Here is a 24,171-nt window from a genome sequence, read left to right on the forward strand (position 1 = left end):
AATTTCTTGAAGTTTTGCTGGATTAGACTTTTGTGAGTAATTTCTGAAAACTGGTGTTTATCATTACTAAAAATGTACTCTTTACAGCACATCTGTTTGTCTTTTGGCATTGTCTCTGTCTCCTGAAACATATAGTTTCTGGTCTGTAAGATTTATTATTATTATATAAATCTGATAATTAAAAATTATCTGATCTTTATGTCACTGCTGAAGTAGTAAGTGAGATTGTGTGATTTTGATGTTGAATTTCTTGATGTGATTTCAAAATCAATTCCAGTGGCATTTTACCAAACTATGTTATTAATAGTCAAAGGGCTGAAATATCATAATGTAGGCTATGGATTTAGGTATGCCTTCTCCGGAAACTTTTTTCTATTTCAGTTAATTCTTTTCTTTAAAAATGCATATGTCCCTCTCAACACTTTTAATGGAGTTAGTAATGTGAATTCCTTCCGTTAAAAATAATAATATAAAAAGCAATTTAAAAAAAAGTTGAGAAAGATGAATCTCGAGAATTTTTCATTTGAAGATTCTTAAATAACAAAAGTTATCAAAGTGTTTTGTTTTCCTCTTCTTCTAAAGGAAAACAATAGTTTCAAAATTTGAAACTCCCTTGGACAAGAAAATCACTTTCTATCAATTCTTAATCACAGTTCAGTCTGTATTAACCTCATGTATGTTTTGTCATGCTCAGCTTTTTTTTTTTTTTTTTCCAATAAGGAACTAAAATATGAGGGTTTTTTTTTTTTTTCAGGTGGTTATGCCATTTTAGTTGTTTTTTTTTTTTTCTGAAAAATAACAATAATCATGTCACATATATTGTATAGCAAACTATTTTTTGCCTATAGTAATGTGTTTTTGCATAATCAGCGATGCTGCATTCCTTTATATGGATACATATTAAAGAATGTGAACTAAATATAAGAATAATCTAATAATCACTTGTTTAAGAAAATTACTAATGAAAACTTTTCATTAAAATACATCTTAAAATTGCAAAATTAATAGAATTTTTATTCTTGGTGTCTCATTTCAAGTAAGAAAAAATAAATATGATTTTTAAAAAATAGTGAACAGTGGAAATGTGGTGGATGTCATTCAATTTATTCTTATGCGTTTCTTAGAATACCATGGTTTTCCTACAACTTCAGTAGCCTGAGACAGCATTTCAGAGTGAGGCAGAATACTTAAATTTATTTAGAGTATTTTATAAAATAGCTGAGAAGATAGTAAAAATGTAGGATATAGCAGAGAGTTAATTCTCCTCATCAGACACAGAGATCACCGATAGTTTGATTATTTGTTTGTTTGTTTGTTTGTTTGTTTATTTATTTATTTATTATTTATTTATTTATTTACGTTTAGTGATCACTGAGGACTGTTTCCTTGAGTTGTCCAATTTATCAGGTACCTGATGAATTGCGGGTAGGCATTTAGGGAAAGGAACCTGCTTCTCCGGTGCTGGTATATTTATGCCCATTTACCTCTCTACCCTTAACAAGTAGAGCCTGTGCTTTCATAGTTAATATGACATGAAAACAAAATGTAATTATTTGTTTGCATTATTCTAAGAACATCCATTTAACAGAATCAGGAAAACCTTACTTGAATTTGTTAGCTTTGTAATTTCTTTGGATTTCTACGTGTTCAGAAACTGGAATAATATAGCAATGTCCATATAAAATAATGCTACTAGTAATTAGGTCTATCAGTAAAATTTGACTGAAATGCTCAACGGTTAAAATCAAGTTAACTTTTTTGTATGTAGTACCAACATTTAATGTTAGGCTGCAGAGTTAATTTCTCACACTAGCCTCAAAAGTGAATGAAATATAATAGTATACTTCATATATTCACTGTTGGGTCAATGTAGCAGGGGTCAGTGTTAGGTCCAGTCCTGTTAAACCTGTTAGTCAATTACCTGGATGAAGGGACTGAGTGCACCTTCAGCAAGTTTGCTGATGATGCCAGACTGGGTGGAAGGGCTGACACATCAGAAGTCTGTGCTGTCATTCAATGAGACCTGGACAGACCGGAGGGCTGGGTAGAGAAGAACCTAATGAAGTTTAACAAGGGCAAGCGTAGAGTCCTGCACCTGGGGAGGAATAACCCCAGGCACCAGTACAGGTTAGGGGCAGACCTGCTGGAAGGCAGACCTGCAGAGAAGGACTTGGGAGTTCTGATCGACATCAGCTTGACCATGAGTCAAAAATGTGCCTTTGTGGCCAAGAAGGCCAACGGTATTCTGGGGTGCATTAAGAAGAGCATGACCAGGGAGGTTATCCTCTTCCTCTACTCTGCCCTGGTGAGGTCCCATCTGGAGTACTGTGTCCGGTTCTGGGCTCCTCAGTTTAAGAAGAACAAGGAATTACTGGAGGGACTCCAGCAGTGGGCTGCAAAGATGATTAGGGGCCTAGAGCACCTTTCTTGTGGAGAGAGACTGAGAGAGACGGGTTTATGCAGCTTAGAGAAGACTGAGAGGGGATCTTATTGATGTTTATAAATATCTCAAGGATGGATGTCAAGAGGATGGGACCAGACTCCTTTCAGTGATGCCCAATGATAGGATGAGGGGCAACAGGCACAGACTGAAGCAAAGGAGGTTCCATCTGAATATAAGGAAAAACTTCTTTACTTTGAGAGTGACAGAGCACTGGAACAGGCTGGTCAGAGAGGTTGTGGAGTCTCCTCTGGAGACATTCAAAACCTGCCTAGATGTGTTGCCATGCAATCTGCTGTAGGTGAACCTGCTTTAGCAGGTGGGTTGGACTAGATGATCTCCAGAGGTCCCTTCCAACCCCAACCATTCCGTGATTGATATTACCAATACAACGCATTACCCAAACAACAGGTGTTAATTTTTGCTACCAAGAAAAGTATACATGATGGATGGAATTCCAAGGCTGGAGTTCCAAAGTGAGGCATATGAAGCCCATCAAGAGTGAAAACCAGAGGAATGCACTTGCTTTTATTTTTTTTTCTCATATTACCACTAATATTGATTGAGCAGACTAATAAGCTATAGGACATCAAGGAGAGTTTCTCCACAAGCAGTAAACCAGCACAATTACAAACACCATGTATCCATCTGGAGGCTGAAGGAAGAATAAAATACTCAGCTTGTCGCTTCAGTTTAAAAATAAATTTTCAGAAACTGGGAGAGGAACGAAAAAGATAATTCCTTCTATTACCATACTGGTATTCAGGCTTCTTCACCGACATCTTTTGGTCTAACTCAGTGAAGGCAGTCTATAATGAACAGCAAAAAGTCATAACTTTTACTTATTGGGGAAGGAAATCTGTTTTCAGGAGTTCAGTGTTCAGTAAGTTTTCCTTCTCTATCATCTTCATAACTCCTCCAAAATGCTTATGTACCTAAGGGGCACTTAACTGCCTCCATTTTGTTATTAATTTTATTTAGGAATCTGGTATTTTATTCTTGTTCCTACTGATAGATGCCACTACAATGCTTATTGTAGATGTAAGTTTTGGTTTGTTTTGAGTTTGGGGTTTGTTTGTTTGTTTGTTTTCATTTTCGTCCTCTCATTAGTGCCTAGAGAATAGGTGAGACAACACCAAATGGTTCTGTACTTAACTTCCTTTCTTACATGTGTGTCTTGGGGCAGCTCCATTGTGCCAATAGAGCATAAATAAAGGAGTTCTGAAAATGTCTGATAGGGGTTTAATGTCTATGTGACTCAGTACAAAACTATATAGCAATACACTCCTGGGTCGCAAACGCAGTATAGCTGCATTTGAGAAGTAATAGCCATGACTAATTAAATCAAGCCTAGAGCTGCAATGAGGCAGCACACTGCTTCTAGTTCAAAAGCTGTCTTGGACACAGTAAGCTTGAGTATAGCTGCACCACAGTACATAACTTTGATCATATCACATATCATTGGTTTATCTCATAGGAGCATATCAAAATGAATTTATTCAAGATTGGGAAGTAGTCTGAAACCATTTGTATTAAAGTAGTTTTGATAAGCAGGGGTGAGTATTATGGTGACTAAACAGTTCTGTGTCTGAGAAATGTTGATACTTCATGGATGCAGATGTTGACCAATTTTAACATTATACTGCATTAATGTGAATAATCCCAGTCTCTCAGCAAGGTGTTTTAGTCTGAGCATACCATCATCCTAATAGTCATACTGCTTCTAGATGGCGAAAAAAAAACTTCTGCCCTTCAGCCACTGAACTCAAGCAGAATAAATTCATGTATGTCTGAAAAAGGCTGTGTAGACATATAACTTGCAGTTATATGTCACAGTATCACAGTATCACAGTATGTTTGGGATTGGAAGGGACCTCAAAAGATCATCTAGTCCAATCTCCCTGCTGGAGCAGGAATGCCTAGGTGAGGTCGCACAGGAATGTGTCCAGGCAGGCTTTGAATGTCTCCAGAGTAGGAGACTCCACAACCTCCCTGGGTAGCCTGTTCCAGTGCCCTGTCACCCTCACTGAGAAGAAGTTCTTTCTCAAATTTAAGTGGAACCTCTTGTGTTCCAGCTTGATCCCATTACCCCTTGTCCTATCATTGTTTGCCACTGAGAAGAGCCTGACTCCATCCTCGTGGCACTCACCCTTTATATAGTTATAAACATTAATAAGGTCACCCCTCAGTCTCCTCTTCTCCAGATTAAAGAGACCCAGCTCCCTCAGCCTTTCTTCATAAGGGAGGTGCTCCACTCCCTTCATCATCTTTGTTGCCCTACGCTGGACCCTCTCCAGCAGTTCCCTGTCCTTCTTGAACTGAGGGGCCCAGAACTGGACACAATATTCTAGATGGGGTCTCACCAGGGCAGCGTAGAGGGGAAGAAAGACCTCTCTCTATCTACTAACCACCCCCCTTGTAATACACCCGAGGATGCCACTGGTCTTCCTGGCCACAAGGGCACAGTGCTGGCTCATGGTCATCCTGTTGTCCACCAGGACCCCCAGGTCCCTTTCACCTACACTGCTCTCCAATATGTAATTTCCCAACCTATACTGGAACCTGGGGTTGTTCCTGCCCAGATGCAGGACTCTACACTTTCCCTTGTTAAATTTCATCAGGTTATTCCCCACCCAACTCTACAGCCTCTCCAGGTCCCACTGGATGGCAGCACAGCCTTCTGGCGTGTCAGCCACTCCTACCAGCTTAGTGTCATCAGCAAACTTGCTGATAGTACACTCAATTCCCTCGTCTAAATCGTTAATGAATATAGTGAACAATATTGGTCCCAGCACTGACCCCTGAGGTACTCCACTAGATACTGGCCTCCAACTGGATTCCGCACCATTGACCACCACTCTCTGGCTTCTCTCTTTAAGCCAGTTTGCAACCCACCTCACTACTCTATTGTCTAGACCACACCTCCTCAATTTAGCTGTGAGGATGCTGTGAGAGACTGTGTCAAAGGCTTTACTGAAATCAAGGTAGACCACATCCACCACTCTGCCATCATCCATCCACCTTGTTACATTCTCATAAAAGGCTATGAGGTTGGTCAAGCATGACTTACCCTTGGTAAAGCCATGCTGACTGCCCCTAATGACCCTCTTATCCCTGATATGCCTTGAGATGACACCAAGGATAAGCAGTTCCATTACTTCCCCAGGGACAGAGGTGAGGCTGACCGGTCTATAATTACCCGGGTCCTCCTTATTTTTGAAGACTGGAGTGACATTTGCTTTCCTCCAATCCTCAGGCACCTCTCCTGTTTCCCAAGACTTGGCAAAAATGACGGAGAGCGGTCCAGCAATGACTTCAGCCAGCTCCCTCAGCACCTGCAGATGCATCCCATCTGGACCCATGGATTTATGGATGTCCAGACTATTTAATTGCTCCCTAACCCAGTCCTCATCGACTAAGCAAACTCCTCCATTAACCTGGCTTCATCCGGGGTCTCAGGGGTACAGGGTTCCCCAGGACAGCCTCCAGCAGAGTAGACAGAGACAAAGAAGGCATTCAGCAATTCTGCCTTCTCTGTGTCTTCCGCCACCAGGGCACCCACCTCATTCATCAGTGGGCCTACATTGTCTCTGGTATTAGTTTTATCTGCTATGTATTTGAAAAAGTTCTTCTTGCTGTCCTTGACCCCTCTCGCCAGCTGTAATTTTAAGTAGGCCTTGGCTATCCTAGCTGCCTTCCTACATCCTCTAACAGCAGCCTTATATTCCTCCCAAGTGGCCAGCCCCTGCTTCCATGACCTGTAAACTCGCCTCTTCTACTTGAGCATACCCAACAGATCCCTATTCAACCACACAGGCCTCCTGGCTCCCTTCCTCGACTTCCTACATGTGGGGATGCCCTGATCCTGAGCATGGAACAAGCAATCTCTGAATGCAATCGAGCTCTCTTGGGCCCCTTTTCCTTCAAGCAGTCTTGCCCATGGGATTTCCCCCAGCAATTGCTTGAAAAGGCCGAAGTTAGCCCTGCTGAAGTCCAGGGTTGCAATTCTACTTGCTATTCTGTTCCTGCCACACGAGATGCTGAACTCCACCATCTCGTGGTCACTGCAACCCAGACAGCCCTCAACCTTTACTTCTTCGACCAGACCCTCTTTGTTAGTGAGGATGAGATCCAGCAGTTCTCCTCTCCTAGTCGGCTCCTCCACCATCTGCATGAGGAAGTTATCATCAATGCACTGGAGGAACCTCCTGGACTGTGGCTGGCCGGCTGAATGGTCCTTCCAGCAAACATCAGGGAAGTTAAAATCACCCACAACAACCAGGGCCTGTGACTGTGAGGCCACTCTCAGCTGCGCATAGAAGGCCTCATCAACTTCCTCAGCCTGATCTGGTGACCTATAATAGACACCTACAGCAGTATCACCCCTGCCAGCCTGCCCCTTGATCCTGACCCATACACTCTCAACTCGTTCCTCATCCGCTCCTGGGCAGAATTTAGTACATTGCAGTTGCTCTCTCACATAGAGAGCAACTCCACCACCACACTTGGCTGGCCTGTCTTTCCTGAAAAGGGCGTAGCCATCCATGACCACATTCCAGTCATGTGAACTGTCCCACCACGTTTCTGTGATTGCCACCAGGTCATAATCTCCCAACCAAACATAGGATTCTAACTCCTCCTGCTTATTTCCCATGCTGCGTGCATTGGTGTATAGGCATTTCAGGGAGTGAGCAGAGCACACCAGTTTCTCCCTAGGGGCACAGGAGGCCACCCGGTCCTCATCCATTTTAGAATGGTGCCCCACTGGGGCAAGCCCAGCTACAACCCCATCCCCCTTCGAGCCTAGTTTAAAGCTCCCCAAATGAGCCCAGCTAATTCCTGCCCCAGCATCCTTTTGCCCCTGCGAGATAAGCCTTTCCTGTGTAACATTGTCCAGACTGAAGTCTTATAAAACCAGCCATTATCAAAAAAAACAAAGCCCTGCCTGTAGCACCAGTCTTGGAGCCAACCATTTAGAGATTGAATTTTCCCATTCCACCCCACATTGTCACTTGAAGAGGGAAGGAGCGAAGAGAAGATCGCTTGAGCCCCTGAGTCTTTCACCATCCTTCCCAAGACCTTGAAATCGTTCTTCATTCCCCTCAGACTACGGGAAGCAGCCTCCTCCCCATCTGTCTGGAAGACCAGCAGTGGGTAGTAGCCTGTCGGGTGCACCAGTCTGGGGAGCTCTCTAGCAATATCCTTGATCCGGGCTCCAGGTAGACTACAGACTTCCCTAAGATGAGGGTCAACCCTGCATATTGGGCCCTCTGTTCCTTTCAGAAGGAAATTCCCTATTGCAATCACCCTTCTTTCTTTCTTATCAGAGGCAGTCTTAAGTTGTGTAGTCAACCGCCTCTTCCTATGTGATCTTGTAGGTAGGCTTGACACCACCTCCTCACCTACCTCTTCTTCAAGAGGCCTCAATAGGCCTCAAACCTATTACAGAGGGGCACCTGGGGAGGCGAAGCAGGCAGGAAAGGGGGGCTGTCTGTGATACTGAACTGGAATACGCTTCCAACCCTCGTCTTCTTTTAGGTCACTTACCTCAGCCCCTACAGCGACAAGGGTGGGGCTGACTCAGGACCTCCACCTCTGTCCGAGAGGGCAGGAGGTCCACCTCCTTTTCAGGGGTACCCCCCTGGGGCCTTTCCAACTGGCACGTCAGGGTCCAGTAACAGCCCAGTAGTTTATAAGATTCACACTATGATACTTCCAACCGCTGCCCCAGAAAAAAGAGCAACTAGTTTACGTGCAAACTGTCTCTTGCAAAAATGATCACAAACAAATCTGGTGTTGCATGTGCAAAGCCCCTGCAGCCTCCAGTCTTACTTTTTATCCCTGGTAGTGAAGGAAAATACTACATATTTGTATTTTTCCTTAGACTTGTGTAATTATGAAGTATCAGCTGTTTCTTGTACTATGTAAAAGTCCACTCTTTTCACATAAAGTTATTTTCCTCTTAAGTTTCCTCTTAGTGGCAGAATTTTGCTCAAGATATTGTATCACTCTTGAAACAGGCACAGTGTTGTAGCCAAAGCTTGTGACACTACCAGTTTGGTTAGCTTTCTTAATTATGTCTTTAGAATCTCTTATACTTCAGGGAAAAAAAAAAAAAAAAAAAATCTGTTAAATATTCATCCTTGCTTTATATTGGAACCACAAAACAAATTGTTAGTAAAGGAAAATAAAAGAATGGATGTAAATAGTCACTACATGATATTAACTGGACAATGCATTCAAATTACCTTTAAAAATTAAGACACTATAATTTTTTTTTTTTTTCTGAATGTCTGAGTATACACACATTTTCGTATTCTGTAGTACACATTTACAGAAATATTATCATTTATTTGGAAAAAAAGCCAAAACCCATAACCAACTTATTTGTCTTGCTCTAATTCTTACAGTATTCCTCTGGAAATAACCTGAGAAAAATATTTCCACTATTAGTTTAATAATCCTTAGTTATTTTAACAACAATAAATAAAATATATTAATTTTTGATAAATATTTCTGGTTTTCAATATGTTATTTCTGGTTTTCAATATGTGCTTTCTAGTTTTCAATAGATCTTTACCTCAAATTGTAAAAAACAAAAAGTATTCAACATAGTTCCAGATTACAAATATGAGAACATGTTTTTCAAGTGACATTTATTCTCACTGGCATGTGAGTAAACAATACAATAACCTGATGAAATTTAACAAGGGAAAGTGTAGAGTCCTGCATCTGGGCAGGAACAACCCCAGGTTCCAGTATAGGTTGGGAAATTACGTATTAGAGAGCAGTGCAGGGGAAAGGGACCTGGTGGTCCTGGTGGACAACAGGATGACCATGAGCCAGCACTGTGCCCTTGTGGCCAGGAAGGCCAATGGCCTCCTCGGGTGTATTACAAGGGGGGTGGTTAGTAGATCAAGAGAGATCCTCCTTCCCCTCTACTTCACCCTGGTGAGACCCCATCTAGAATATTGTGTCCAGTTCTGGGCCCCTCAGTTCAAGAAGGACAGGGAACTGCTGGAGAGGGTCCAGCGTAGGGCAACAAAGATGATGAAGGGAGTGGAGCACCTCCCTTATGAAGAAAGGCTGAGGGAGCTGGGTCTCTTTAAACTGGAGAAGAGGAGACTGAGGGGTGACCTTATTAATGTTTATAACTATATAAAGGGTGAGTGCCACGAGGATGGAGTCAGGCTCTTCTCAGTGGCAAACAATGATAGGACAAGGGGTAATGGGATCAAGCTGGAACACAAGAGGTTCCACTTAAATTTGAGAAAGAACTTCTTCTCAGTGAGGGTGGCAGAGCACTGGAACAGGCTACCCAGGGAGGTTGTGGAGTCCCCTACTCTGGAGACATTCAGAACCTGCCTGGACATGTTCCTGTGCAACCTCACCTAGGCGTTCCTGCTCCAGCAGGGGGATTGGACTAGATGAGCTTTTGAGGTCCCTTCCAATCCCAAACATACTGTGATACTGTAATTAAAATTCCAGCATCAGTTAATAAGAGAAATTGTCACCTTCAGTTGCTTTCTTTGAAGACCAATGAGAGAAAATGCTGAAACACATAGAATTCGTCTTCCAAAGTCAGGAAAACATAATTGATTACATCTAAGAATTGTCTCAGGTCAAAATATGCCCCAGATGCCTGAGCTATGTATAAGATGTGTGGGCTGATTTGTTGGTACGAATGTTATAAAAATAATGTGACTCTTAGAATTTCACACTGAGCTGCAAACTTGATGAAGCTGAAATGTGTCCTAAATTTGAGTAACATTGCAGGTAACACTTGGTTTAAAAGGGTACATAGAAATATCTTCCCTCACTTTCTCTCTGCTGTTGAAGATATGTTGGAATCTACTGTAAACTCAGTGTAATTAAAACCTGGGTTTTGGTTGCTCTTTTTTTTTTTTTTTTTTTTAAATAATTAAAGACAGATCATCTGCTCCTCGGTCCCACTTCTCCAATGTATGACCTATCCACCAATAGCAGCGTTTTCCTACAACTGTTTTTCTGATGACCCATCTGGGGATGACTGCTTATTAAGGGGAAAAACAAGATACCTGGCAAGAGAAGGTGTAAAGAATTGTCTCCTTGATCTCCTTCCTAAGATGCTGAAGTAAAGGGCAATTAAAAGTGATCACAATGTTTGTATTGCAGAAGGCACATGACCACTCAGAAGCTACACTAGCTGACATACATTAGAGCATTTTTCAAACTGCTGTAATGTGGCTGAGACAGCCACATTATAACTGGCTTGGCTGCATCCTGTTCCATCCTTAAACAGCACATGGATGTGAAAAAGATTCATTTTGTAAAAGTGCATTAATAATCTTTGTAGCCTTCATAGATCAGAAGAAACTACCTATATACTCTGTATTACTTGAGAACATGATAAATAGATATTAAATATGTCAAAGGCAAATGTAAGAATGACATTTTTTGTTAAAAACAAGGAAAGTTCTTTAGAGACAATTGTAGTGATATGAAAAATTTCAGGCCATCTTCAGGGAAATTAGTCAAAATAGCTGTTAGCTGGATCCTATTTATAACTATTTCAAAGAAGATAATCATGAGGACAGGAAATTAATTTTTAGAGGGAACAATTAAAGATCAATTGTAACAATCACAGAAAAGCATCCAGGGCTCTAGAGATATTAGTCATTCTTCGTTTTTATTAATTAGAGATAACCAACTATTATGATATTTAATTAGTTTTAGAGCTACTTTGTATTTTCTATCCATAAAAAATATACAAATGGGAAAGTATGAAATATTATGTGCTATATGAAGTGCTATATTTGAAATCTAGCTGTTTAGTTGTGAACATGCTGCTATTGAGTTGTATTTTAGTCTGTGATATGGGCATCCTTTGGCCAGAAGTAACATAGGTCCGAATAAATAAATGGATAGCTAACTAAATAAATGTATTTCAGGAAAACTGCTCAACAAAACTCCTTAAATGTAATATAATCACCAGGAGTTTAAATTGACAAAACATAATGATTTTGGGAAAGCAGGATTCAGACCTATGGCAAACACAGCCCTTTGGCAAAAATGGTCCAGATAGTTGTATATAGGTGGAGATGTTGTAATAACTGGAGCTCCTGAAGTCAGTTTTCCAGTAAGCTGCCAAGATTCTCAAGCGTACTCTGAACATGAAAATTAAGTACTTGAAGGGCTTTGCAGTGAATGCCTGTACTTGAATGAATCCCAGCCACAAGGAGTTTTATTCCTCAATAATGTAGTTGTGCTTAAATACTTCAAAATGATGGCATCAGTAAGTCATTATTATTATATACCTTGCTAGGGATCAACCCTGAAAGGTGCTGAGCAAAGTGTCACTTTTACAATAAAGCTTTAAAGCTTGTGCTCAACACCTTAGAGAATAAAGTCTTAGGTGACCTTTTCCTTTCTACTTTAGAAAATCACCACCCACATGGCTATTTTCTATTTTGGCAAATAGATGTAGCACACAAAATGTACTTACAACATTCAACATTTTTATTTCCAGTCTAAGCAATACTAAAAGGACAAAAGTGCATAGAAAAAGGAAAACACTTTGAAGACAGTATCTGTTTTCATTTCAGCCCGTGAATCTGGTTAAATCTTCTTTAAAAGGTGAAAAGATGGGGAAAAATGTCTTTTTTGAGTTGCAGAAGAGATTTCATTCAGATTGATTTTGTTCTCTTTGATGGCTGTCGTTTCATTTGAACAGTCTCTTGTTACTAAGGGCATAAAACCCACTTGTTTGTGGGCTTTTTTTTTTTTTCATGGTTTATACACATTAAATTAAGATTTAGTTCAGGGAAACATCAGTGTTGCCTAAAAAGCCCTGAGAGCAGCTCTTAGAATCACTAGAACTCACAAATTCTAATTTTCTCTGTGACCTTGAGTAAGTGTCTTAGTAGGTCTCCATTTTCCAGTTGATACAATAGGAATATGCAGTTCAGGAGCAGCAAAAGGAATAATAGGGTTAGCATCTGGTGGCAAACATCCTAGAAAAGGCTGAGGTACAGAATACCTTCTTCATTGGTAAGACCTATTTTCAGCAATCGCAGGTGTCTGAGACCAGTGGGAGAAGCTGAAACAAAGAAGACTTACCCTTGGTGGAGGAGATTCAGGTTAGGAGACATTTATATAAACGTGACATACACATCACTGGGACCTGATAGAATGCACACATGAGCACTGAGGGAGCTCGGTGACATCATTGCAAAGCCACTCTCAGTTGTCTTTGAAAGACTGGTTTCCTGAGGACTGGAAGAAAATAAGTGCCTCTGCTGTTGTCAAGAAGGGAAGGAAAGGGTATCTGGGAAACTACAGACCAGTCAACCTCACCTCAGTCCCTGGGAAAGCTGTGGACTAAATCCTCCTGTAAATAATATTCAAACACACTGAGGACAGAAAGGAATTAGGAGTAGTCATCACTAATTTACAAAGAATAAATAATGTCTGATCTACTGGATAATCTTCTATGATGAGAGGACTGGCTGAGAGGTGAATGGGAGGTGAGCAATGGATATTTATCCTGATGTTAGCAATGGTTTTCACACTATCTCACTTCACATCCTTATAAATAAGCTGATTAAGTATGGGCTAGCATAGCATAGCATAGCATAGCATAGCATAGCATAGCATAGCATAGCATAGCATAGCATAGCATAGCGTGGAATGGAATGGAATGGAATGGAATGGAATGGAATGGAATGGAATGGAATGGAATGGAATGGAATGGAATGGAATGGAGTGGAATGGAATAGAGTGGAATGGAATGGAATGGAATAGAATAGAATAGAATAGAATAGAATAGAATAGAATAGAATAGAATAGAATAGAATAGAATAGAATAGAACAGAACTATTTCAGTTGAAACAGTGATCATTGAGTCCAACTGCGTGACCAGTTCAGGGCTGACCAAAAGTTAAAGCATGTTATTAAGGGAATTGTCCAAATACCTCTGAAACAGTGATAGGCTTGAGGCATCAATGACCACTCTAGGAAGCCAGTTCTAGTGTTTTACCACCCTCTCAGTAAAGAAATGCTTCTTAATATCCACCCTAAACCTCCCCTGGTGCAACTTCAAACCTTTTCCACGTGTCCTAACACAGGATGCCAGGGAGAAGAGATAACCACCTTTCTCTCTGCTACCCTTCTCGAGAAAGCTGTAAAGAGCAATAAGGTGGCCTCTCAGCCTCCTTTTCTCCAAACTACACAAGCCCAAAGTCCTTAGCCACTATGTCTGTGTTTGAATACTTGGTGGGGTGTGCTAAGGAAAATGGAGCCAGAAGCTTAAAGTGTTGCCCAGTGGTGAGGCTAGAGGTAATGGGTATGAAGTGAAACACAGGAATTCTGTTTAAATATGAGTTCAGGTTTTTTGGTTTTGTTTTGTTTTGTTTTGTTTTTCAGTAGTAGTGATCAAAGACTGGAATAACTTATCCAAAGTGGTCTGGGCAATCTCCAGAAATGTGGCTAGCCGTAGCCTTGCTGTGATTGGATAGTTTATCTTTCATGAAAGGAGAAATGCTTGTTGGTGTAGGAGGCAAATACAAAACTTATATTATAAATTCATAAATCTGGGATTTTCTTTTTGCATTGAATGAACACATTGGACCTACAGTACAACAGAACTTTGCTGACATATATTGTAGGTATTAATTATTTAATGATTACACAGGGTTCTGAAGTTGTAAGTGCAAATTATACACTATCTGTTTCTGAATGTGAGTTTGTATTACTACTTATAATGCTTTGGCAGGTTAAAGACTTGAAAGCTTGCAAGCATATCCGTTATTATGCTCTTCTCACATATTGTATAATAAAAGCTGTATAAAATAGATAATGCACTGTGTTCTACTTTGTCTCATAATTTGAGTGAAAAACAACCTTATTACTTAATCATTTATCTTTTTTTCCTTCAGAAGATGTAATTAACAAATGCCTTAAACTGCATGAATAAGTAAAATCATATATTCAGAGTGTAAATGTTTTAGAACTCTAAAAATGTATCTGGAATAATTTAATTGAGTCCTGAAGATATGTGGAAAATGAAAACTACTCCAGGCAAATTAATAGCAGCTCTAAATATTCAAATAGCGAAGAGTGGAAAGTGCTGTTGTAATAAGGATTAAAGGAATGTAAACTGCTTTTACAACTGTTATTCTTAGCTTTTTGCGATATTTCTTTTAGTAGCATGATGCTGTGTTTTTGTTGCATTTTTCTAATGAGTGATGCTATGCCTGTTAATTCTAAGAGTACACTCTTTTAACATTAAGATTGACAGCAACTGTGCAAAATCTGATTTTAAAAAATGCATGCTTTATTCTACCAGCCACTGATTCTTTTTTCTTTTCTCTTACTGAGCTTTTGTTTATGTTTTGATATTTAGCATAGAAGTAGGTGCAGCCTTATGAACAAATATAGATCTTTGAAAGAGTATGGCTTTTTTTTCTTAAATTCATTAACAGCAAAAGCACTTCCCAGAAGGTATAACTAGCAAATAATATTTTATTAGTACTAGAAAATAAGTTATTAGGATAATAAAAATTATATTCAGCCAGGACAATACAGCATTATCAGGGCTTTTAATAATCAAGTGAAAAACTGAAAATTCAGTATAGAATGGAGTAAATTCTTGTTCAATGTTATTCAGAAAATAGCAGTCATTACTAGTATTCCAAAAGAAAATGCTAAAAAAATTTCTTTTTGCTGATTTCAATGATGTTAATACTTTAATAATGGGTTTGGGTGCATTTGCTAATTTATTTGAACAAATAAGTCTGTCAGTTCTAAAAATACTGTTATACAATAATGACATATCTGTTGCATGTTCTGAAAGACTTAATCATAGTTCTTATAGCAAGTCACTATGCCAAAAAGATTATTTCTACGATGCAGAAAACACCAAGTTCAAATATCCTTGTCTTTCTGTAACACTGATTGGCATTATAAACACTTGAAATGTTCAGTGTTTAATTCATGCTTTTTTTCCTGAATGGTAGCAATCATTTGAGTCAGCTCATGATATAGTGAACTGTCAAGAATATTTACAAAAATGAATCTCATCTTCAAGCAATACTAGATTTTTTCCCCTTTATTTTTTTTTTCTTTATTACCCAGTCATTGAGAGATGAGGCATTTGGTTTAGTTTATTTAAAGGTGTTGAATGAATTTATGTCTCTAAATAATTTAATTGAAAATTATTATAATTTCGAAGGAAAAAACCAGAAAATAATAATGAGTGTTAAATAAAAAGTGTAGTAACTGAAGTAGAGGAGATAAATATATATAAAAATATTCCTGGAAAATGCAGTATCTTTCAGGCAACTGTGATTGTAATTCATCACACTGCTGCCACATTCACAAAGTAGCCCAAATGTCATTCTTTAGCCTCATGCACTGTATTTACATCTGTTCACACTAGTATCTGATCCCTTTCTCTCATTTCCCCTCAGCCCCCAACCCCTCTTTCATATTTAAACATCTATGGTTTTGAGAATTTCAACTGGCAAGAAGGCTGGCTGTGATTGAGAAACTGAGGGTTTGTCCATATTGCACTGTTAGCACTAGGCTCCAAGAACCTTTGCATTATCTGGGAAATATATTTGCTTTTTCCCATAGTAACAGTACAGGATTTGAAAGTCAGCTTTCACTGAAGACTTTCAATGATTTAAATTAAAATTAATTGTAAAACAGGACTAGAATTAAAAAACAAACAAACAAACAAAAAAATCTTTACTGCTGTTGTCTTAAGATCTCTGTCCAGTGAATATGAAAATCCATATGATGGCAAATCAAACCAGGAAAAACAGAAATGGCTTTTGTCTCTTTCAAAGAATTACAGAATCATAGAATGGCTGAGGTGGAAAAGGATCTCTGAGGTCTTCTGGTCCAATCTTCTTGTTCGAGCAGAGTCACCTCAGCTGATTGCTTAAGACCATTCAGAGGCAGCTCTTGAATATCTCCAGGGACAGAGACTTCACAATATCTCTAGGAAACCTGTGCTGATGTCCAGTTACAAAGTGTTTTCTCATGTTCAGAGGGAACCTCCTGTGTTTCAGCCTGTGCCCGTTGCCTGTTGTCCTGTCACTTGGTGCTGTTGAAAACAACCTACTTCTTCTTTACATCTTCCCTTTGCATATTTGTATACATTAAGAACACCCTCTGAGCCCTCCCTTCTCCAGGCTAAACAGTCCCAGCTCTCTCAGCCTTTCCTTTCCAGTCCCTCCATCACCTTAGTGTGCCTTTGCTGGACTTACTACAGTAACTTCACATCTCCCTCGTTCTGGGGAGTGCAGAAGTTGGTACAGTACTCCAGGTGTGGCCTCACCAGTGCTGAGTACAGAGGAAGGATCATATCCCTGAACTTACTGGCAATACTTTGTCTAATGAACCCTAGGATCTCATTAGCCTTCTTTGAAGCAAGACTACATTGCTGCCTCATGTTCAATTTGGTTATCTGCTAGGATCCCTAGGCCCTTTTCTGTGAAGTTGCTTTCCAGCTGTGTGGATCTGAGAATGTATTGGTTCCTGGGATTGTTCCTCCTCAGGTGAAAGACTTTTTATGTCTCCTTGTTGAACTTAATTAGATTTATTTTTATTTATGAAAGACACAGATAATTTTGAACCAATAGTTGTTTCTATATGTGGAGTATTTTAATGAGTATTTGTTTATGATAATATATTGATTCTTCTCTGAAAAACAGAACAAATACCTTGAGTCTTTTTTACTATAAATTTACACATATTCAGGATTTCCAGAATACTTCTCTGTTTTTAAGTGCAAGTTTACTAATGACTACAAGAATCATTGTGTTTGTGGAACATGTATTAAGCTTACTAGCAAATGTGATAGTTACATTCTGATTATTTTTGAGCATTTCTTTGCATATGCTTAAACATCTGTTTAAATAATAACATAGACTATACAACACATCAAAGAAGAGTAATTTAAAACAATGTAGAACAAACACAAAATAACAACAAAAAAATCACATTTCCCACAGAACACCACCCCTTAGGCAATATCTTTTTCCTTACCATCCTTTCTAAAATGCAAGCTTTATATCATGTATTGAAAGTCAATAGATCTCTATTACTATAAAGTAGAAGAAGGTATTTCATGGACAACTGCATACAACTGTAGGATATAGCTCTGACTTCTAACCAGAAAAGTCCATTTGAGATGATGTCATTGTGTGGGACAGAAAGATGGAAGCATTTGCCTGCTTACAGAAAGGAAGCAGAAGCTAAATTTTAGGTTATGGTTTTCTAGTGTAGTCACTCTTAACTGTATAATTTAGGAACAACTTAGAAAGAAATTTCATTAGCCAGAAACAAAAGATAAAGAAAAAAAAAAACAACTTTTTTTTTTTTATTATAGCTATTTTGTAGTTCCTTTGCAGACTATTTCTAGTTAAAATCATGTCTTTTAATTATTATTTTTTTCTTAGCAGTATCATATTAAGTTTGCCGTTCCTTCACCAATGTGCTAATTTAGTCTCTATCTTCCATTGTGTACATGAAGCAAACTACAGTTGCAATGAAACCTCATAAATGACATGGAAAATTAATTTCATCCTAACGTAATATGTTTGCTAATTGTGACATATTAGCAGTTATTAAGTCTTGTTTACTTAGCTTACACTGTTGTTGTATTCACCTTTCTAGAAGTTTAATTTCAGCAATATCTGTCCTTCATTAAATGGTAGTATTTGCTGAACATGAAGAGAAACATTAATTGACTCACTGAGGAACTTCTTCAGAGAAATATTTACTATTCCACAAGCATTACAGTTTTCTGATATGTCTGGCTGGTACTTCTGAGAAATCTGGCATCTGTTGAACAATTCCAGCAGGATGAAAATAAGGTAATATATAACCTATTAACAGGAGAGTTAGGAATGTACAGAAAATAGACCACAGAGGGAGACAAAATGACCATTAAACTGGTCAATAAGCACTGTATGGAAAACTCCAGTCAGGATAACACAGAGCCTTCACTGAAAAAGGAAGGATCATCACAGAGATAAAAAGATGCTAAGCACAAGAGTTGAAGATAAACTGGAGGGTCGTTTCAGTTACCTTATGGTAATGAGCAACAGATCTCAGATCCAATAATGAAAAACTGCTATGGCTTTAAGTCTAGGTGGTGAAGAAAGTAATGACAAGAAGGCATAGTTTTGGGGGATCAAAACTTCAGTCTCTTACTTCCTTTATGCTAGAATTAGTTTTCTTTCTGTTCTCTCAGATCCAAGGCAACTGCACTGTTTGTTTTCCCTTCAGATTATTTTTCCTTCCAATTGTTTTTCTTATGGAAACATAAAGTGAATAGTTTAACAAAGTTTCTGAAGTGATTAATTGATATGCAAGTAAAGCAATGCATAGATGTCTACTTTTGCAAGCATTTTGATTCTATACATTCTATGTGTTTAAATGAAACAATTTTTTTTTTCCAGGGATCTTTTTTGGTGTTGCCTCATGCTATTGCCATTTTTAAAGCTGCTGAAGTATAATGTGCAGATGCCAAGAATTCATCCAATGAGATCATATTAATAATTAAAACAGTGTGTTAGAATGTGGTTTGATCAAAGAGATTTGTCCTTTCATTTTGCCTTAGCTTGAGAAAAGGTACTATCTGAAGCAGAGGAAAACTTGAACCTTACTATTCTGATGGGTTTGCCAAAATAGAATAAACAGTGAAAACCTGTTCTGATTACAGAATTATGACCAGATGTTTATATGGATCAGATTGTTGGGAACATAGATTTTCTAATTACATTTAAGTTGCAATAGTCCAATTGTTTGATGGATGAGCTGTATGATGGTTGTTCCTGATAACTGAAAGAAGACTAATGTCATACCCATCATCAGAAACAAGAAGGAACATCCATAGAGCTACAGTCCATTCAGCCTCACATCGGGACCCAAGAAAACTATGGAGCAATCCTCATGGAAAACATTTCCATACAGTTAAAGAACTAAATAAACAGGAAGAAGCTGGTAGAAATTTACCAGTGCCAAATTATACTTATCTGTACTCATTGCCTTCTGGGATGGGATGACAGGTTTGGGTATTTAAGGGGAGAGAGTTGGATTTCATTTACATACAAGATCTTTGACATAGTCCCTTATAGTCAAATGGGTGACCTCTGGAGTGGATGAGGCACTATAAGTATTGTTCAATGTTTTCATTAACAGCTGGAATGTCAGGAAGGAGTGCACTCTAAGCAAGATTGTGGTCAACCTCAAATTTAGTGCCAACACCAATTTGGGGGAAGTGGTTAATATGCTGGAAGACAGGGTCAAATAACAGTTTATAAGACTGTGGAAAAAACAGAGACATAGGCAGACAGGTTCTTCATGAAGTTCAAGAAAGTGACACACAAAGCCCTGCATCTGTAGATCAATAAACCACACAGCAGACTCAGGGCTGGCCAGCTGGAAGGCAGCTTCACAAAGAAAATGCTGAGGGTCCTGGTGGAAAAAAGCTAAACACCATCGAGCACTGCACCCTGTGGCAAATTAACCTTGCAATTCCTGGGCTACTTTAGTGAGGGTACAACCAGCAGGCTGAAGGAAGTGATCCTGCCTTCTGTTCAGCATGTGAGAAACTCTACCTGGAGTGATGTGCCCAGTTCTGGGATCCCCAGTGAAACAGACATATGAACGTACTCAAGTGGGTCCAGTGAAGAGTTACATAGATGATAAGGAGCTGAAGAACATGGCATACAAACAAAGGCTGAGGGAACGTAATTCCTTTGAAAAGGAAGGTTTGGGCAAAATCTTAGTTTGGTCTTCAGAATGGGTAAGTGTAGAGAAGATGCAGCCAGCCTCCAGGTGTGTAGCCAAGGGAAATGGTCACAGGTTGCAACCAAGAAAGTTCTAGCTAGGTGTAGGGGAAAAGCTTTTGAAATGTGTTGAACAGACATAGTGACAGGTACTCAGAGAGGCTGTGGAGTTTACGTTGTTGGTGAAGTTATGAGACTATCTACTCATTATTTGACTTGAGAGAGTTTGAGCCACCTGGTCTAACTTAGCCTGCTGCAACAAGTGAATCAGACTAGATGACCACCAGAGGTGTCTTTTATCCTGAACTATCCTATGATTCTATAATTTTATCTTTTAAAGACTAGAAAAAACCATTTTATATCACTGCCCAGGTTTCATTTACTAATACAGATCTGTAAGTTTTAGAAAGGTGATGTTTTCCTAGAGTAACAGACATAGAATGAGATTTTGGCTTTGCCGAGAGTCTCACAGAGTATCTGCTCAAGAGTCTGCTATACATTATTTTTATTTTGCCTGATTTCAAATACACGATAAATTAGTTAGCTGTGTTAACCAAAAATGTGTGTGAAGCAAAATAAAAATGATCCAGTCAGATATCTGATTTCCAGGAAGAAAAAGTGAATTCCTATCTTAGTCTCATGTCTCGTAATTAAAACATTAAAAAGATAAAATATTTGAAATGACTGGTCTTAACTAGACTAATGTTGTTTTGGAGATCCCAGTATCACCAAGTGCATTTTAAATGTAATTATAGAATTGGAAATAAAGGTGATACATGGAATTCTATCAGTTTATACATTATGCTCTATGGTTTGTAATAGCTCAAAACAGTGTAAGTGCTCAGGGCTTGTGTAACCTTCTCCTTCTCACCCTCATTTGTTTTAGGTACTTTGTATCAAGTGTAACTTTATATCCACTGCTACCCAGGAAGAAAACCGCTCTCCACCATTCCGTTATTTACAAAAATAAAGAGCAATAATATTTTATTATAATTGTCAGGTAATTATTATTGTAAGAAGTACGAATATTTGGGTTATAAATTCAACTTTTCATTTAGCCTTTCTGATGACAACTGCTTTTAGCAAGTCAGCCATATTTGGCATAATTTGAAATACATAATATTTTCTTTTGAATCAGAGTGGTTATGACATTTTGTCGTGCATGGCTTTTTGAAAATAGATTTTATGCCACAGAGAATACTGAAACTATTATACTAAAGATGTTGATATTTTTTAAACACTTCTGGTGATCTGGATCTGTTATGGATAATTTTAATGATACAGTTAGTATGAAATGAATTAATCACATTTTTAATGCTTTTTCAGCACTCTGAGAAGGTTGATTTTTGTAAGACTATGGTATCTCATTACCTTCTCAGTCTAAATCACTCTTATTTTATTTTATTTTATTTTATTTTATTTTATTTTATTTTATTTTATTTTATTTTATTTTATTTTATATATTCATGAGGGAATGGTAGGAAATCACATTTATATAGTAAGTTCTAATTCTACCTCAATACCAGAATACTGACTTTCATGTCATATTCATCATTAAATTCATTTGTGTATTTGTAAAAAGTGAATACAATAACAAACACTTTATTGGATACTGCTCCATTTCTTATCTGTCATCAAAGCCAAGGAAAAAAAATGAGCAAATAGAGTTCGATTCATCGTGGCATTATGAGGAACAGGAGTTCAGCTGAAAATACTTTCATTAAATACTATTAGAAATAAGGCTGGTTTTTTTTGTCTTTGAAAGAAAAATAGAGTGTGACTTATAAAAATGTGACATTGAGTTCAGGGGTTTTAATTATTTAAAACAAAAAGCAATTTTGTCAGCATCAACTCTGGATGCTCAGCCTTTTTTCACTAGTTCATAGTTCTGCTGACATTAATGAGATTCTCTGCTATTAGCAGAACATGCAAGCTTAGGTATCTTGACTACAGCATCAGAATATGATTAATTTTGAATCTGACAGAGAAATAGGTAACTTCTGAGTTCAGTGCAAAACATTGCATGTTACAATTCCAAGTGAGTGTAAGTGTTTAATACTGAGTCTTCTTAGCAAGTCATGAGGAGACACAAAGCTTTCAAAGCTCTAAGTTGCTGATTTACTCTGTATTTGAAATGCCAATAAAAATATTCAATGCAAGCTCTCTTTTTGTCTGTTCATGCTTTCTCAAAGGATCTGTTAATTTTGTGATGAACTTCAATATCAGTATTCAGGACCCGCGACGTATTTCACAAACAGACTTTTTACAATAATTGATAGAGGATTTTTTTGGGGGGGATGGGGAAGCAGGATGGGGCAGGGAGGTTGGAGATGGGTTTTTTTGTTATTTTTGTCTGGTTTTCTCTTTTGGTGCATTTTGTTTTCTTTTATTTTCTGATGTGAAATATGCACACAGTCTCAAACAGTTGGCAGGGTTTATCAGGGTTTATCCTAGCTAGTGAAATATGTGACTTACAGATGTTACAGATGTTTTAGGGAGAACTGTCACTGATGGTTTTATAGTTATGTTTAGCCAATGCAAACTTGACCTTTTTAAAAAATACCTAGTTCCTTGTATGCAATGAACAATTGTAGAAAGTAGGAATATTTATAGTAGCAGTTTTGAAACAAAATCTTCTGACTGGATGCATGGGATTCATACTGTCAGAAAGAGGCCTAATAGGGCCCATTGAGTGGAACTGGAATTCCTAAATGCACTTGAAGTTTTTTGAATGACTGTGGTTCTAAGGTCAGCCTGGAGAAGCATCCAGGTTTCTCTCCTCAGATTTAGGACCTGTTCTGAAAAGAGAGAAGAGGGAAAAGATGACAGACTGTGACTTGATAGACTTGTGTCAAGCGGAGTGATTTTTCTTCCTTGAAGTTCCCCAATTGTGGTTAAGGAAGAATTTCAGTTGTATATCTGGGTATGCAGATGTCAATTATATCTAGTTTATTTGGAGTTTTCTTGAAGGGATTGCTACTGAACAGCTGAAGGGAAAAAGGTGCAACTCAGAGTGAAGGAGTTGAAATATAGCATTGAGAAACTGTAATGGGCTGTGTGTAGCTTTTCTGGGATTACTTGGTGGGGCAGGGGGAACAGGAAAGAAGCTGGGAAATTTTACGCACACCTGAAAAAGATGTGACTCATTTTAGCAGTGCTTACAAAGGACAGAAGAAGACAATCAACTGCAAAAACTGGAGTTCTAAGTTACAATGAGGTGCTAGGTAAGGTTGAGAGTGAGATGCAAAGGGTAGTCATGAGGTGATGGTGAGCGATACCAACATATCTATGCACAGGTTGGCTGGGTCATAAAGAAGGATTACATTCTTGTCTCCAAAAGTTTATTTGAGTGGATTGGCACTGCAGTTACTTTTTGCTCTTTACAGAGTGCAGTGCTGACTCAAGGGGTTTCTAGGATACAAAGGTAGATTGAATATTTTTGCAACTATTCATCTCAATGTGTGTCCTGTTTGCAGGCAGAGGCTTCTTAGAGTGGGTGTGAGAACTCATCTACAGTAGATGAAAAGCATCAAAAGATCAAGGTATTTAAGTAAAGTTTCCAATATCACTTCACTTTATGATAAATTAAATTACTCTTTATGTTTATAAATATGGACCATAGTCTCTGTTTACCGAGGATTAATTTCTACTTCTTCCGATATGACCCATAAATTAGGCCTTAATTTCAGTGCATTTGAAAATATTTTTTTGCTTTTGTTTTTAGCATGAATTGATTAGAAGGCGGCCTTCAGGGTAATAGAGAGGAAAATTTTGCCATCTGAGAAAAATTAATATTAATCAGTTAGATCTAACAGATTATCACATCCTATCCTAAGAAAATATTCTTTTTTTTTCATCCTTAAGAAGGGGAAAACTTAATGTGTAACTCTTCTACTGTTATAATTGCTTATCATTATTTATTATTCCTACCTGACACTTGGTACATAG

The 24,171-nt window shown here is 38.3% G+C and overlaps 1 protein-coding gene across 30 annotated transcripts in view; it reads left to right on the forward strand.

Moving 5' to 3' along the window:
• PTPRD (protein tyrosine phosphatase receptor type D) overlaps window positions 1-24,171 on the forward strand; it is a 1,234,877-nt gene that overhangs the window by 85,124 nt on the left and 1,125,582 nt on the right. For 29 of the 30 annotated variants that reach the window (XM_071802225.1, XM_071802223.1, XM_071802231.1 and 26 more), the window contains exon 3: window positions 23,700-23,765. The exons of the other annotated variant lie outside the window; for it this stretch is intronic. The gene's annotated coding sequence lies outside the window, so the exon portion shown is untranslated. The remainder of the gene's footprint in view (window positions 1-23,699; window positions 23,766-24,171) is intronic. 30 annotated transcript variants of the gene reach the window in all.

The sequence above is a fragment of the Patagioenas fasciata genome, chromosome Z (assembly GCF_037038585.1).
Source record: "Patagioenas fasciata isolate bPatFas1 chromosome Z, bPatFas1.hap1, whole genome shotgun sequence".
NCBI lineage: Eukaryota > Metazoa > Chordata > Aves > Columbiformes > Columbidae > Patagioenas > Patagioenas fasciata.